Source organism: Papio anubis, chromosome 14 (genome assembly GCF_008728515.1).
Source record: "Papio anubis isolate 15944 chromosome 14, Panubis1.0, whole genome shotgun sequence".
Taxonomy (NCBI): Eukaryota; Metazoa; Chordata; class Mammalia; order Primates; family Cercopithecidae; genus Papio; species Papio anubis.
In genome coordinates this window covers 60,347,274-60,362,045 of record NC_044989.1, presented here as the reverse complement: position 1 = coordinate 60,362,045, position 14,772 = coordinate 60,347,274, and the positions used below count along the sequence as shown (strand labels likewise).

The window sequence follows — 14,772 nt, the reverse complement described above, 5'->3', positions numbered from 1 at the left end:
GGTATATACGCAGTATTGGGATTACTGGGTCAAATAGTGGTTATACATTTTTTAGTTCAACCATAATTCTAAGCACAAGCGTCCATTTGAGATGTCTTTTAGACTACTATCCAACCCCAGGAAGGAATTGTAATAATATGCCCTTGAGAATATTGTGTTAGCTGTCTGGGACAAACTAAGTTGAGAAATAATTACTTGACTCACTTCTTGTGTTTGTTTTGTTTGATAAACAATAGTCTTACTCTTATTATTTCCTACAGTTTATATTATACTGTAATTCACAAAGTTTCCATTTATTTTCCAGAACAACACAATAGGCCACGTTATCCTGGAGCCTTCTCATGTTTTTTCAGCCTTTCACATGGGGCAGAGGGTTATGAGGCACTTCAGCTTAGTAAAAGACTGCACCTACACCATACCAAACAACCAGGCAGAAAGTGAAAAAATTCAGTCCATCTCCCAGATGGCTCCAGATGCATGGCATTGTGTAGACAGAAACAGCCAGATGGCTGAATGGATTTTTCACTTTCCATCTGGGTGCGTGACATGGTAGAGATGTAGCCAAAGCCTTGAGCCAAAAGAAAATGCCAGCCAAGGAGATGAGGTATTGCTACTTTCCAGGCACCTCATTCCTGCGAGGTGGTATGTGTAACCTTGGTTCCATTTATTCGGAAAGAGGTCACTTTTATGGGAATGATGATTGTCAAGCTCTCGAAATAAAGAGGAAGGCAGACAGACCTAGAGACATGGAAAGAATGTCTCATTTGCTTTTTTGCAACAACGAGTCTCTTACTGACTTGGCAGACACAGTGACACCTTGGGAAGGTCTGCTCCTTCTGGGTCTCTAGAGGTCAGCAGGCTGGAGGCATGACAAAACACCAAGTGAAAATGAAAACATCACAGGGTTTGCTGTCCATCATGGGCATCACTAAATCTTTTTGAACAACCCTGGGCAGTGAATTATGGCAGCATGGAATTGACTTACAGTTTATTTCTAGTAACAGGCAGTTACTATGTCAAATCTGAAACCATTCAGATAGGCCTATAAAAATATATGACAAAGTAACAGGCTACCTCTAGCTCCTTTTAGCATGTTTATGAGTTTAAACTGCATTGAGCTTGTGTTTATAGAAATGAATACGGGGATTTCTTATGTCCTATTCCTTCCCTCACTCCCCGCCCTGCAGCCTGTTCTTTTGTGACCATGGGGTGGTATCCAAGACCTTTGGAATATTCAAACTCCCAACTGGAGTTGTCATTCTGTTTAGAAGCAATTTTATTGATGAGAATACAACTTGTATTTTTCTGGAACGGTTGAAGTTCTTTTATAAATGACAGTTGTAAAAGAAAATCATCTCCAAGTTACCTTTCACCCACTCTTTCCCCCAGTGCTGTTTGACACTTACTGAGGAACTAATTGCAGCGTGAGTGGGGCCACGAGACAAATGCTGCAATCCAGGCATAATGCGACAACAAATACAATAAGGTAACATATTGTTAAAAGTCAATACCCCAAGTCTAACAATACGGTGTCACAGACTCATAAGCGTGTAACCATATAATACATAATTGTCATCTGCACAGAAAGATCTAATTTTGATAATGCATATTGAGATTGGTTGTCTGAAAAATGCTTATGGCTCCAGAAGGTTTGACAGTCCTGAATATCACATAATAGCATGTAGCCAAGGAACATGGGATGAAGGGAAGAAAAAAAGACTCTATTCCAGAATGCAAGCACTCCCACTCACAGTTTTATTTTTAAAAGAACACGATTCTGCTCAGACAATGAGCGAGTTTACTGTGAAGGGTGATTTGTTCCTGGGTTTCCATATCTGGTATCTGCGTGTGTGTGCTCTCAGGGTCCTTGCTCCACCCTTCGGGGTCTGGGCTATAGGACCTTTCTTTGGCAGACACGAATATCCTGAGGTCTCTGACTTATAAAGACTTGGTTTGCATTTAAACCTCAAAGAAATTAAACAGAATCAACATATTCTTGAGGCATACTATTTACTACCTACCATATTTCCTCAGTTCTAGGAAATATCTTTTTAGCAGTTGAAGATATCTGTAATCAGCATCCTTCTTATAGTCTATGTGTAGATTTAACATATTTTTTTCCTCCTTTTACTCCCTTTAAAAGATGTTTTTAAATCAAATATGTGCCTTCCAACTCATGGCATCTTAAAGTTGAGGAAATACTGCAATAATAAATATGCTAGCTACCATTCTTGGCATATGCAATGTCCCTAAGATAACAGAAGACTTTTGACAAATATCATTCCATTTCAATCTCATATCAACCCTATGAAGGAGCTAATGTGATTTCCATTTTATAGATGAGGAAACCAAGGCCTATAGCCAATGAGTTATATTAAAGGCCCTCTCTCCTCTGCAGTTCCGGACCTGGTAATCTCTGAATGTATCACCGCATGGCAAGGTATAGGGCAACGGGTTCTTGGTTTCCATATTCATAACTTTGACAGAGTTCACTGACTTGGACTCACTGATCCTTGAATCTCTTTAGCTCCTGTAGACTCCAGCCCAATTGGTCTGGGTATAGCTCTCATAATTACAAGATTTGGACCTTTTTTAAACTTCTGGAGCATTTGTTTTTATCTCTTGTCTCAGGTCATCCATCTGAGGCTGTGCTATCAATATATGTTTATGATCATGTCTCAAGTCCCTTTAGTTGATGAAAAGGATGTTTCTGTGGCCATTGTTTCTGTTATGCTATCAAGGCACTTAGTTTGCACATAGTGTGAGGATATGAAATACGTGTGAAACAAGTACATAGCATTAAAAATATCAGATCAGTATCTTTTAAAGAGGGTAAGAGAAGACTTGAAGTCAAAGTCATAAATCTGTCTTCTTGACAGCATCTGATTCCCCAAGGCAGTGTCCCTCTTGAGACCTCTTCATTCATTTCTTCTTTTAATTTTTATTGTGTCTGGTTCTATGTGCAAAGCAGTGGGTCAGATGCTCTGGAGAGCATAGAGAGAAATAAGAAATAAAAAGAGATCATAATCTAGTTTATGCAATCACATAGTAGATGTAAATACTAGGAGACAGTGGGTGTGTGAGGGCTCCATAAGAGGTTGAGATGGTTGTTTTTATTATTATTACTTAAATATCTATCATTCAAGACAGATAATTAATTGCTCTGGGAGTTCAGAGAAGAGAACACATCAACATGAGCTGTTGGGGAAAGCATATTTCTGAGGGGATGTTGTGCATGTGGAAATGAGGAAGGGCATTCCAGGCACGGAATGACAGAAGAAAGTGAGGGTCATGTGCAGCATTCATTTTCATTTTAGCTGAAGTTGGAATGCCAGTGCAAGAGTGACTACAGCTGCAGGATTTGCTTGAGCAGAATCATGGAGGTCATTGATTGGCAGGCCAAGGGACTTGGAGAGCTGCAGAGTGTCTGAGGAGGAGAGAGGCCTGATTGGGTCTGTGGTCTTGGGAAATTAGCTTGGCTTGGGGCATGGGCAGTGTAATTACTGGATGACTCAAGCCCAGGGAGTATTATGAGAGAGTGAGGAACCTCATTCAGAAGGGTCCTATTTTGTTGAAATATGTTAAAAAATATTTGAAAAGATGAAAAAAGTTTCTCTTCAACAAATGGAATTGTTAAGAGCAGACATTAAGTGCTAATGACTGAATGGCTGATGTAGTTGGGAACCTTCACAGCGTGATGATGATGTAGTCATTAGACATTCAGGAGAGTCAGGGTGGGGTGAGGGAGTGGGCAATGAGGTGGCTACATATGAAACCTAATTGGACGGTGGATCCAAGGGGCAAGGTGCCTCCCTAGACAGTGTGTCTGTGGAAATGTGTTTCTTTAGGATTCTTCAAGAAAAGTGGGGAAATAGGGAGAAGCATGGCAGGAAACTAACACTTACTAAGTTCCTCTATGTGTCAGGCAGGATGATGCCAGCTTTTTCTTCTTTACTTTGACTCCTTAAATCCCCCCAACATCTCAGCCAGGAAGATGTTATGATTTCCACTTCACATGTGAGAAAATGACTTGCCCAAGTTACCAAACCATTTTCTGTGTTGGGTTTCATCCCAAGGATTGTTCAAGTTCTAAACCTCTGCTTTTCTCACTGCACCCGACAGCATGATATTGACATGCCTTGCCATTGTCTCAGAGACAGTAAATGCCCACCACCCACAGTACCCACAGTGCCCACAGACCTCCTGGCCTGGGCTGCCTGGATCATACCTCACTCACAATTATGGGAAGAAATGAGTATATTAGAGAAAAAACCTCCCCCACCAAAGGACAAAGCAGAAATTACCCAAGCCCTCATTCTATTCTTCTCTCCCTCTAGCCTTCAATCTAGGATCAGAAACGGTAAGATATTCCCATCAGACACACAGCTAGTGGAACCTTACACAAGAAAACACAGCAAGGAGGGTAAAAGAGAAACACTCCAAAAAGAGTTTTCTCCAATTTGGTTTTATTTACTCTCCCTTTACTCTTCCCATTCATTAAAGGCTCTGCCCTTAATTGAGGGCCCCATAATTGTGTGTCTCTAAGGACTCAACTTGGCATTGATCCGTTTCAGAGCTCCTCTTCCTCCTCAAGGGTAGATTTGGGGTGTCAAGGTGGCAAAGCTGTGAGCTTCCCCTAGAGTCTAGAACAGTGCTTCCCAACATTTTTCATGTCATGGCACAAATGTAAAATAATATTTGTAGGGCACTTTGCAGGAGATAGATGAGCTGTTTATGGCTGAGACTTGGACTCTGGTCCCATCTTATCTTCCTGAGGCCTCACCTGTGACCCATCTGAAGCACACCTGTGTGTCCACTGGCTGGAAGCCCTGGGCTGCAGAGGGTCCCCGCTCATCACCCTTGGCAGTGGATTCACAGATTTGTCATCAGAGGTCAGCACAGGCCCTGAATTATCTGTATTTTTCACATGCTCGGTATTTTAAAAAATAAGAAAGGCCCAGAATAGCGTTATAAAACTGTGATGCAATGGATATATGCCATTCACTTGATAACCACAGGATTTTTTTTTTCTCATTCGTTTGTTTCCATCAAGAAAGGATTTATAAAAATAATATCCATAGAGTGTGGGGCACACAGGTTTAAAGCTACACAGTGAGCATCTTTTTTCAGTCTTGTCAGGGTATCTTGATGAGGCCAGCTATCATGGTATAATTTCATCTGGAGAGCATAACAAAAGACTACATTTGGTGCCCTTGAGAATCTGAGGTCCAGGGCAGACACACTCCCCACAATTCATGCAATAAGTCCCAAAGGGTAATGATAGTTATAAGCTATGGAAATATATTAAGTGATTGTTATATGCAAAGTACTGTGCTTTTACAAGGACTATTTACTTTAATCTTCATAGCAACCCTAATTATTCCTGCTTTACAGATGAGTAGACTGAGGCTGAGAGAGACAGGTTAAATGACTTTCTTAAAGCCACATGGCTATTGAGTGTTGGCAGTGTGATGATAGTACTAGCAACATGTATAGACTATACTGCCAGAATTCTTAGAGAATTCTCCTCAGATGCAGAAGGAAAAAAATTGCAAAGTGTTAGTTGCTAATAGCTGGCCTTAAAAGCTGACCTTTCTAAGGTACTGATAGCAGGGTAAGGGAGGTAAATATTATGTAGTACAGTTAGTGAAGTCCTTTGCACCCCTAAGTAGCCAATGGATTATTATTTAGGGTTGCTAGATTTAGCAAATAAAAATATATAATGCCCAGATAATTTTGAATTTCAGATACACAATGGATAATTTTTTAAGTATAAATATGTCCAAATATCACACAGAGTATACTTACATGAAAAAATTATCCATTGTGTATCTGAAATTCAAACTTAATGGAGAGTCTTGCATTTTACCTGGCAATCCATCCATTATTGATACTGGCTGTTGGTAGTAGGTAGGGATTTCCATTAACATTTGTGGCTTCTTGATAGCACTAGACAAAGGCAAGTATTATTTAAAATGGCAAAATACCTAAAGATGACCACTGAAACACAGGGGGAAGACAGCAGTGGACAATTGCCATACCTTTGGCGCTCTTTGCTAGACAGTATCTCTGTTCATATTGAGAATGCACTAAATGTTTGTGTCTTACCCACAAGTCAAATCAGAGGAAGGTGTTCTAGCCCAGTTGTCCATGTGGTGTGTGAAGTCCCAGTGTTGTGAAGAATTAGGAAATAAAAAAACAGAAGTGCCATGAATGGGCTACTCTGTTGAGCATCTTCAAGAGGAACTTAAGAAGAGTCATTGGATTGAGAAGAGAGAAGATATTTCTAAGTAGGGGACAACAGGTATGGGGGTACAGCAAGGTAGAACAACAAACTTCTTATGACTGTTGTGGAGGGAAAGCAGTCAATTAGCTTGGAAATTAGTCAGAATATATCACAAACAGCAAAGGAATAACATTTATTGAGTAATATGTACCAAGTTGTTCTGGGTTGAATAGTGTTTTCCCCAAGAACTGATGAGTGAGACCTTAATTGGAAATAGGGTCTTTGCAAATGTAATTAAGTTAAGATGAGGCCATACAGAATTATAGTGGGCCGTAAGTACAATATGACTTGTGTCCTTGTAAGAAGAGGGAACTTTGGACACAGAGACATACACACACACAGGGAGAAGGCCATGCAAAGGTGGAGGCAGAGGTTGGAGTGATGAGTCTATAAGCAAGAAATGCTGAGGGTTATTTGCAGTCCCTAGAGGCCAAAAAGGCAAGGAAGGATGCTCCTCTAGAGCCTTTAGAGCAAGGCCCTGCCAGCACCTTGATTTTGTACTGCTGGCCTCCAGAATTGTGAATGGTTGTAAACCACACAGTTTGTGACAATTTGTTACAGCAGCCATGGGAGATGAATAACAGTCTATGCCAAATTCTATTATCACCTTCCATGGAGATAAAAAGGTCAAATGTCATTGAGGAAAATTTGGAAAAAAAAGACAACCTACCACATGTTCCCTACTTTAAGTAGCGTCTAAAACAGACTTAATCACAAAGGACTTAGGTTGATAAACTTTTCCTGTAAAGTGTAAGACAGTAAATGTTTTATTCTTTGCTGGCTATGGGTTCTCTGTGGCAACTACTCAATGCTGCCATTGTAGGGCGAACACAGCATAGACAATACATAAACAAATGGGCATGGCTCTGCTCCAATAAAACTTTGTAAAACAGGCAGTGGGCTGGTGAGATGAATTTGGCCCCCAGGCAGTAGTTTGATGACCCCTAAAAACACTCCATGGCATTTGCAGACCTCCCTTGCCTTGTAAATATATGGACATTCACAGCTGGCTACGTTGTTTGAAACTCCATCTGTGTGTCCTCTTCTCACATACCTAGTGGCACTGACAAGTCATGGGATTAATATTTTCTCAAGCCAAGTGACATCTCAGTGTATCTTTCAATATTATGCACTTGTGTCCAGGTTGCCATTGCTCAAGGTGTGGTGGAGGATTTGTCTTTTGCTCCCGAACTCAGAACCAGGATTTGAGTCTGTAAAGGAAAGTGGACTCATGGCTTCCTAGCTGAATCCCATTTTCAACCCGACATGATATTCCCCAACTCAATTACTCACCTTGTTTGCTAGGCTTGGTTCTGAGCAATTTTCAGAGCATTCCAAAAGTCAAATACACTCTCAAAAGATAAAGACTGGTATGTTGGGGTCTTTCCCAAGAATTTGCTAAAGGATCTGACAAATAGTCCTAATGGACAGTTCCAAACTCTTCTTGTTCTGGCAGCATCCGTGCAGGAGGTGCTCAGCTTCCCAGGAGAGCTCTCAGGAAGGAATGGAGCCCAAGCTGCATGTATAAATGATGCTAGGCTTATTAAAAGTTTGTTTCCATTATCTTTAAGGCTGTCCTTATTCAAGTGTCCAAATGTGGTATGCAGATATGTGCATACTTGAACAATATGGGCATTTAGACATTCCTGCTAATCAGGGACACTGGCCATATTTATCCATGCAACCACCACCTCTACCTCTCAGCCAGGTAACCAACACTCTCGAAAAGTGATTCCTCCTGGGCAAGATTTTCTAAAAACATCGGCCACTTCCAGGCCTCGATCCTGTCTCCACAGGGGAGCAGCTGTACACATCACAGTTTATCAGTATTTCTGAGCGGAGCTGGTTCCCCTGCTCACTGCTGTAGGTGTGGGTCTCTGAGGAGCCCTTCTGGCTGATATTGCAGGACATTTTCTTACCCTCTCCACTTTAGAGTGTTAGTTTCCTACTCACCACAGTGTTCTTTCTTGTTAGAGGGATGCTGAATGTGTGAGAGCAGGTAGCACCTGAGGCTCACTTGAGGCTGTCAGATGTGATTTTACCTCATCTTTTGAGGCGCTGATGGAGAAATGCTGTGTTTCCTTTGAAAGCTGGGTTTCAACTGGACATAGGCAGTGGTCTTCAGACCATCTGTTTATTTCCCCTAATTTTAAAAATTTAAAATCATGTAATATATCATTATGTTCCATATGTTAATTACATTGTATATGTTATTATATTATTAATTCTGGTGATGATACGTCTTTTCAGGCTCCCAAAGAATAACTCCCTTTACATGTGGGAGAGACAATCATCTCAGGTTGTGCAAATAAAATATTTCCCAGTAGCAATACAATCAGAATGATACCTGCAAATAGTTTGGCTTTAACCAGCTTCTGAGCCAACCCCGTTGGCCAACTGAAAGGTACCATGTTAATGAAATCATTTGTCAGTGCTTTGAATCATATTTATCTGTTAGAGGAGTAACAGCATTTCTGAAGCTTTTCCTATGTAGCATTAGACTGTTTCTATGTGGGCTGAATGCTTAGTGACGTGTTCCTTAAACTCTTTGAAGTATGTGGTTTGAAGAAATTCACTTTCCTTTGTGCAAGAATCAACCTGAGCAGAGAACAAATATCAGTGATTTTTCTTCTTGGAAAAATTAGATTTATAGACTGTCATTGTTAAATACATACGATTATTCCATAAGTGAAAACAGAGATAATCCTGGCAGAGCTGAAGCGAGGAAAATGTGTACACCTTTGTTTAGGTGGCATTGCAGGGAGGACTGGAACACACAGCATGAGGATGTGAGGTGGAAGGTCCCCAGAGTGGAAGTTTAATGACAGCAATGGAAGACAGCTTTGAGGGTCTCACTGATGAATCATGGCTTTAGATGGGCTGGAAAGGTATCCTGGCCCAATTGTCTATGTGTTGTGTGAGGCCTCTTTGCCCTAGAGTGGGCTGACCTTGGGAAAACAGGGCAGACACTTGTTTGTGACATGAACTTCCAGCCAATTCCACTCCCTTTCATTCCCAAGTTTACTCAGCAAGACATTTAAACAGCTTCCTGACTGAATTACCAATCCTATCTTCACAGATAGGTGAAGGTTCTTTCCTTTGGTAGTGTCATCCTCTGAATGGTCTATGGCTGGGGTCAGTAGGCCTTTTGGTAAATATTCAGATAGTAATTTTAGGTTTTGTGGCCCAAGCAGTCTCTGTCAGAACTACTCAACTCTGCCATTGTAGTGTGAACGTAACCATAAACAATACACAAATAAAAGGACATGACTATGTTTCAATAAGACTTTATTACCAAAATGGGCAGCAAGCAGAGTCTGACCTTTAAGGGCCATAGTTTACTGACCCTTGGTGTATGGGGTTGAAGGATGCGATTCTTGGGCACTTGTAAATCTCGTATTTATAGATTTAACATGGAACAATACAAAGATTATTAAATTAGGAAAGAGAAGATGTGGGCTCTAATCTTAGTTCTGCTATGGCTTGTGGTGGCTTGTTTAACCTCTATACCTTAATTTCTTCATTAATAAAACAAGAGGTTTATACTAGCTGATTTTTATGGGTCCTTGCAGTGGAAAAATTTTGATCTCCTCTAAGTGTTGGTAGCTGTAAATTATGGGCTCCAAAGAAAATTTTTCTTCACATTTTCATCTTCATGTAAGGTTCTTAATGGCAAAAATCTGACATTTAGGGGGAACTGGGGGAGAAAGGGATGTTTCATCCAGTGCCTCTTTGCTGTTCCACTCTTTTGCTCCCTAAACCTGGCCATAGATCGTCTCCCCTGGAGCCTCCATTTATTCTCTCTGCAAATTCTATATTCAATACCTTCTCCACTGACGTCATTTTTCTTCACCAGTGACAGCAGAATCAGGAACTGCTTTGTTTCCTGCTTTTGTTCTATTTCCTCCAAAGAATGAGATTCTACTTTGTGTAGCTCTTTGACGTTTCGTTGGGTGATTTCTCTCTCTCTTTGTGGACTGGGATGAAGCCTACACTTCTTGTGTGTGTCTTCCCCACAGACCTGGTGTGGTGAAGAGCACTCGCGGAAGAGCAAGTGCTCACCATGTCCTTGCTGAAGTGAGCTCAGGGAAGAAGGTGATGGGCCCCTTTCCTCCATCTCTTCACATTCAGTTGAAAGCCTGCTGGAGAGAGGTTGTGGGGTAACTTCACGGTAGTTAATAAAATCGATGGTAATTATAACAATAACTATGCTGTATGAGACAATCTAGTGGATAATGTGATACTCTGCCCAAATGTCCTTGGATCTTTTTCTTTCTTTTTTCTTTTTTCTTTTCTTCCTTTTTTTTTTTTTTAACCCATTTTGTGTTAACCCAGATGAGTTGCTTTTGGGGTTTTTGTTGCTTTGCCTCCAGCAGCCAGGAACTGCAACTCCTCTTCTAGAGCACTGTCTTCAGACTGCTAGATCCTGCTTTGCTTATGGTTTGAAGAGCTGAAAAGTTCTGGGAATTTATGTTCCCTTGAGGAGGGTTTAACCGATGACTAAAAGGCACAGGAATATGAACACCCAGTTTCTTGCCTTCTGGCAACTCAGAGGCATAACTTACACTTTAGAGTTGCCCTGGGGATCAAGCTGAAGCTGTCTTCCATGAGATTTCATCTGAAAAGAAGTGCTTTTCTGACTGGCCCCCTTTTCTTAACCAGCTTCCTCTATTCCTGTCTAGATATGCCCTGGGAAGACTTTCTCATCCAGTCACAAATACCTGAATCCTCTAGTCTCCATGTTAGGGTCTGAATCTAGGCAAGTTCCCTGAAACAAGAACCTATTATGTTACAGCCCCATATTAGGCATTTGGCACAATTTAACACTGGTCCTTGTTCTAGTCCTTCAAGGCAGGAATTAGGATCCTCATTTTGCAGATGAAGCAACTATGGTCCAGAGAGAGAAATGGCTTTTCCTGATTCATCCAGAGAAGGAGTGGCTCATCCAGAATTCTGAGTTCAGAATTCTGACTCCGTCTCTAGAGGTCATGCGCTTTTACTCTGTGAGGTTTGCTCCATCCAAGTCAAGTGAGTCATTCTTTGAGGAAAGTTATAACAAAGGTGCTAGAGGATCTTTGCAGTTTTGCCTCAGGGGGGCCTCTGCCTTAGAAAGTGCTCTTCCTTACATACCAGGACAGGAGGTGATTTCACCTGCTCCTAGGAGAGCTGGAAAACTTGGGCAACTAGAAAGGTGTTCTTTTTTTTTTCCTAATACAAAGCAAAACAGCAGACTATGTAAAATGGCAGCTGCCAGAAATATTGTCCTCGTCTCTCTTGAAGTGCCAGTAAAAAATTAAGTTATGATTCTATCCTCTGCTGAAATGGGCTTTCGTGGGATTGGAGTAGCTATGGTCCTAATCCACACACCATTCATCACAGTGGCATTGGCAAATGTTTGTATGCGCTAACTTCCCCCCAGTGAATCTCTTGCATTTCCACAGCTAATGGTTAAACAGGATGTGGACCAATATTTGCATCTCTGCCAGCCTCTGGCAATCTGATTATTAGTGCAATAAATATACAACATTTAATAAGTCTTTGCTTTTCCACTTCGAAACCATTAGTTGTCTCCAGGTTGACTATGAGGAACTTCAAATTCAATTCATTAACATTTCCTTAAATAGTCCTGTTAACAATGCAGGTCTCGCTTTCCTATTATGTACTGTCACTAATAATGGTTTTTACTTCTAACCTATTATTAATTAAAAAGTAAAGAAGAGTCCTCCACTCTCTCCATTTCTGAATAAGGTTTATATTCTCTCTGCGTGAACTGCAAAGAGGCCTTTAGAGTGTGGCTTGTAGTGTTTGATAATTGCTATCAAGGTAAATAATTTAGCTGGTCAGACAAAGTGCACTTCTCCATGCCTCAAGTGGACAGTGCAAGTCGTGGCCAGTCGGGCATACCAAACCCAAGGCAAAGAGAATCAGAGCTGCATGAAACTTTCATTAGGAGCAAACAGGAAAAGGCAGCCTTTCTTAGGGGATGCTGCTGTGACCCCTGAAGCTTGCTGTGACCTGGGACACAGCCATCCCCTGCACATCTGCAACCAGACCAGGACTCCCAGGCCCCTGGACCACCCCCTATGCCCAGACAGAGGCATCTTTCCCCAAAGGCTTTAAAGATTTTGCCATGAAGGACAAATGAACAGGCACAGATCCTCTGGATGCCCTAATCTTTTCTTTCCCTACTTCAAAGCCTTCTGCGTTGCCTCTGAGCCTGTAATTACCCTGGAGGTATTTTAGACTTGAAGCGACACCAGCAAAATTGCACTTCCTGATCATGGGAGTCCACAGTTGTGTTTAATCAATTATGAGGCTGGTCACGAGATGGAGTTTTTCAGCCATAACCATTAAAGAGGAATCATGATCTAGCCCAACTCCTTATGCTTAGGGTAAGGGACCCACAATCTGAAATTAAAGAAACACTAGCCAGTTGATGTGGTTTAATTTAGTCTCTACCTCCTTAATTAAAAGCATACCATTACCCACCCACATAACAAACTGACACTTTTATGCCAGACTGTAACTAGGAAAAAAAAAAAAAAAAACTGTAAAAGTTAGGTGGAGCTAAAACACTGATTTTAAGATACCAACAGAGGCTCCCAAACACCAGAATAGAATCTGCATTTATTTAAACTGAAAGTTTTAAACAAGCTTCCATGCTATTTGAGAGTCGGTTCTCGTCTGTCTGTCTGTCTGTCTGTCTCTGTCTGTCTATCTGTCTTTGTCTGTCTTGCATAGTCAGAACAACACATATACCTTTGCTTATTTGCCATCAGAATTCCAGAAAGGGGAGAAAGAGTTTCCTTCTTGGATGTTCTTTTAGAGATCTGTGTGTCTATGTGTGATCAGGCCTGGGGAGTTTCAGGGGAAAGGAATTCAGAACAACTCTCAGGTCCTTGGATTCTGAAATCATCCTGGCCTGGCAGCAGCTGGCCCAAACAGGACTGGCTTGGAGAAGCTGAGCTGGGTGCAGGATGGCACAAACCACACAACAGGCCACGAGGAACCTCTCTCCGCTTGCCAGTTCTGCTGAGAGGTGTCCACAGGCTTTCTGAGGCTTCATCTGTCAGCAAGGGAGCTAATTCCATACACTCAGACAGGCTGGGTCTGACTCTCTTGCCATGAGCTCCCATCACAGTGTGTGAACCTCAGTTAGGGTAGCAGAATCACCCCTCGTCGCCAGCATCCTTAACCCTCTTTCCTCTTGCCCCCAGCCCCATCCCACTGACCTCATTCCTCTGTGGCAAACATTTTTCCCCCACTTTGAGAGTAACATAACATAGTGGTCCAGAACATGAACAGTTACACTGTTTGTGGTCAAATTCTTGTTTTGCAGTTCCCTAGCTAAGTGATCCACATCTCAGTTTCCTCATCTGTAAAATGGGGATGGTAAGAGCCACAACTTCGGAGGTTATTATGAGGATCAAATGAGTTGATTCAGGTTAAGTACTTAGAATAGCACATAGTAAACTCTACAAGTTATTAACTTTAAAATTTTATGCTACTTGTGATTTCTAGCTCTTTGAATGCTTCGATCACAGTAGGTCTGGATATAAAAATCTCAGCAATTCAGAGCTGAAAGATCTTCATGATCAACCAGCCAGACCACCCCTCATTTTTTAAATGAAGAAACTGGAGTCCTGAGAGATAAAGTAACCAACATATTAAACAGATTGAGTGGTGGAGTGGATTGTGTTTAATCCAGTGATCTTTTGAGCACACTCTTTGCAAATATTTCTCCTCATTCCTCATGAGAGCTCTCTTGGACATAGGATTGCTAGAAAGAGCAGCAGCTCCAAGTGCAGCTATTAAGGCTTTGCTGACCAGTTTCAGATTCATGTAGGCAGTATGTGGTCTCCTTGGAATGATTTGAAGGGTGCTTAGAAGGCCCAAAATAGCTCCCCCATTGCTGCTGGACATTCTACCATTCTCTAGCTATTATTTTTGGATAATATTGGCACCATAAAAAAGAGACCTTCTGTTAAAAAAACTGTGCATAGTACTCTGAATATGCAGAAAGCACCCAGCGTTTTAGTGTGAATATCTTCTTTACTCAGAAAAGCTTGGGAGCCTTAGGCCCCAGGGAGAAAATTATTTTTGAAAAAGGGGAAAGAAAGTGGAAAGAGCAGAGGTCGTTGAAAACAAGCTATTTAGTCTCCACAGTTTTGCCGAGGGCTATCTTGATCTCATGCTTCCAACTAGGTCTCCTCTGTCCCTTCATCTGGCTCTGCCTAGATGAATAATAGATTGGGACTGAATGTTCAGGAAAAAGCCCTGGAATGATTAGGTGATCGGTGGTTAGTAACAAGTTACCCAAGTAGGTGTTGACTACCCATCCCTGATGAGGGTTATTCCGAAGGTACCTTAGATTGCTGGACTTGAACAGGAAAAAACAAGAGTGAGGTGACCCTTCACTCCATCACTGCCACAGTCAGCCTAGAAGGGTGCAAGTTCTGGACAGAGGCAACTGCCCCTTCAGCAGA

General features: G+C 41.6%; 1 long non-coding RNA gene across 6 annotated transcripts in view; it reads left to right on the top strand.

Annotated features, from left to right (window-relative positions):
* Nucleotides 1–14,772, top strand: part of LOC108581646 — a 441,215-nt gene that overhangs the window by 102,872 nt on the left and 323,571 nt on the right. For 4 of the 6 annotated variants that reach the window (XR_004178269.1, XR_004178266.1, XR_004178270.1 and 1 more), the window contains exon 4: nt 1,390–1,486. The exons of the other annotated variants lie outside the window; for them this stretch is intronic. This is a non-coding gene — a long non-coding RNA (uncharacterized LOC108581646). The remainder of the gene's footprint in view (nt 1–1,389; nt 1,487–14,772) is intronic. 6 annotated transcript variants of the gene reach the window in all.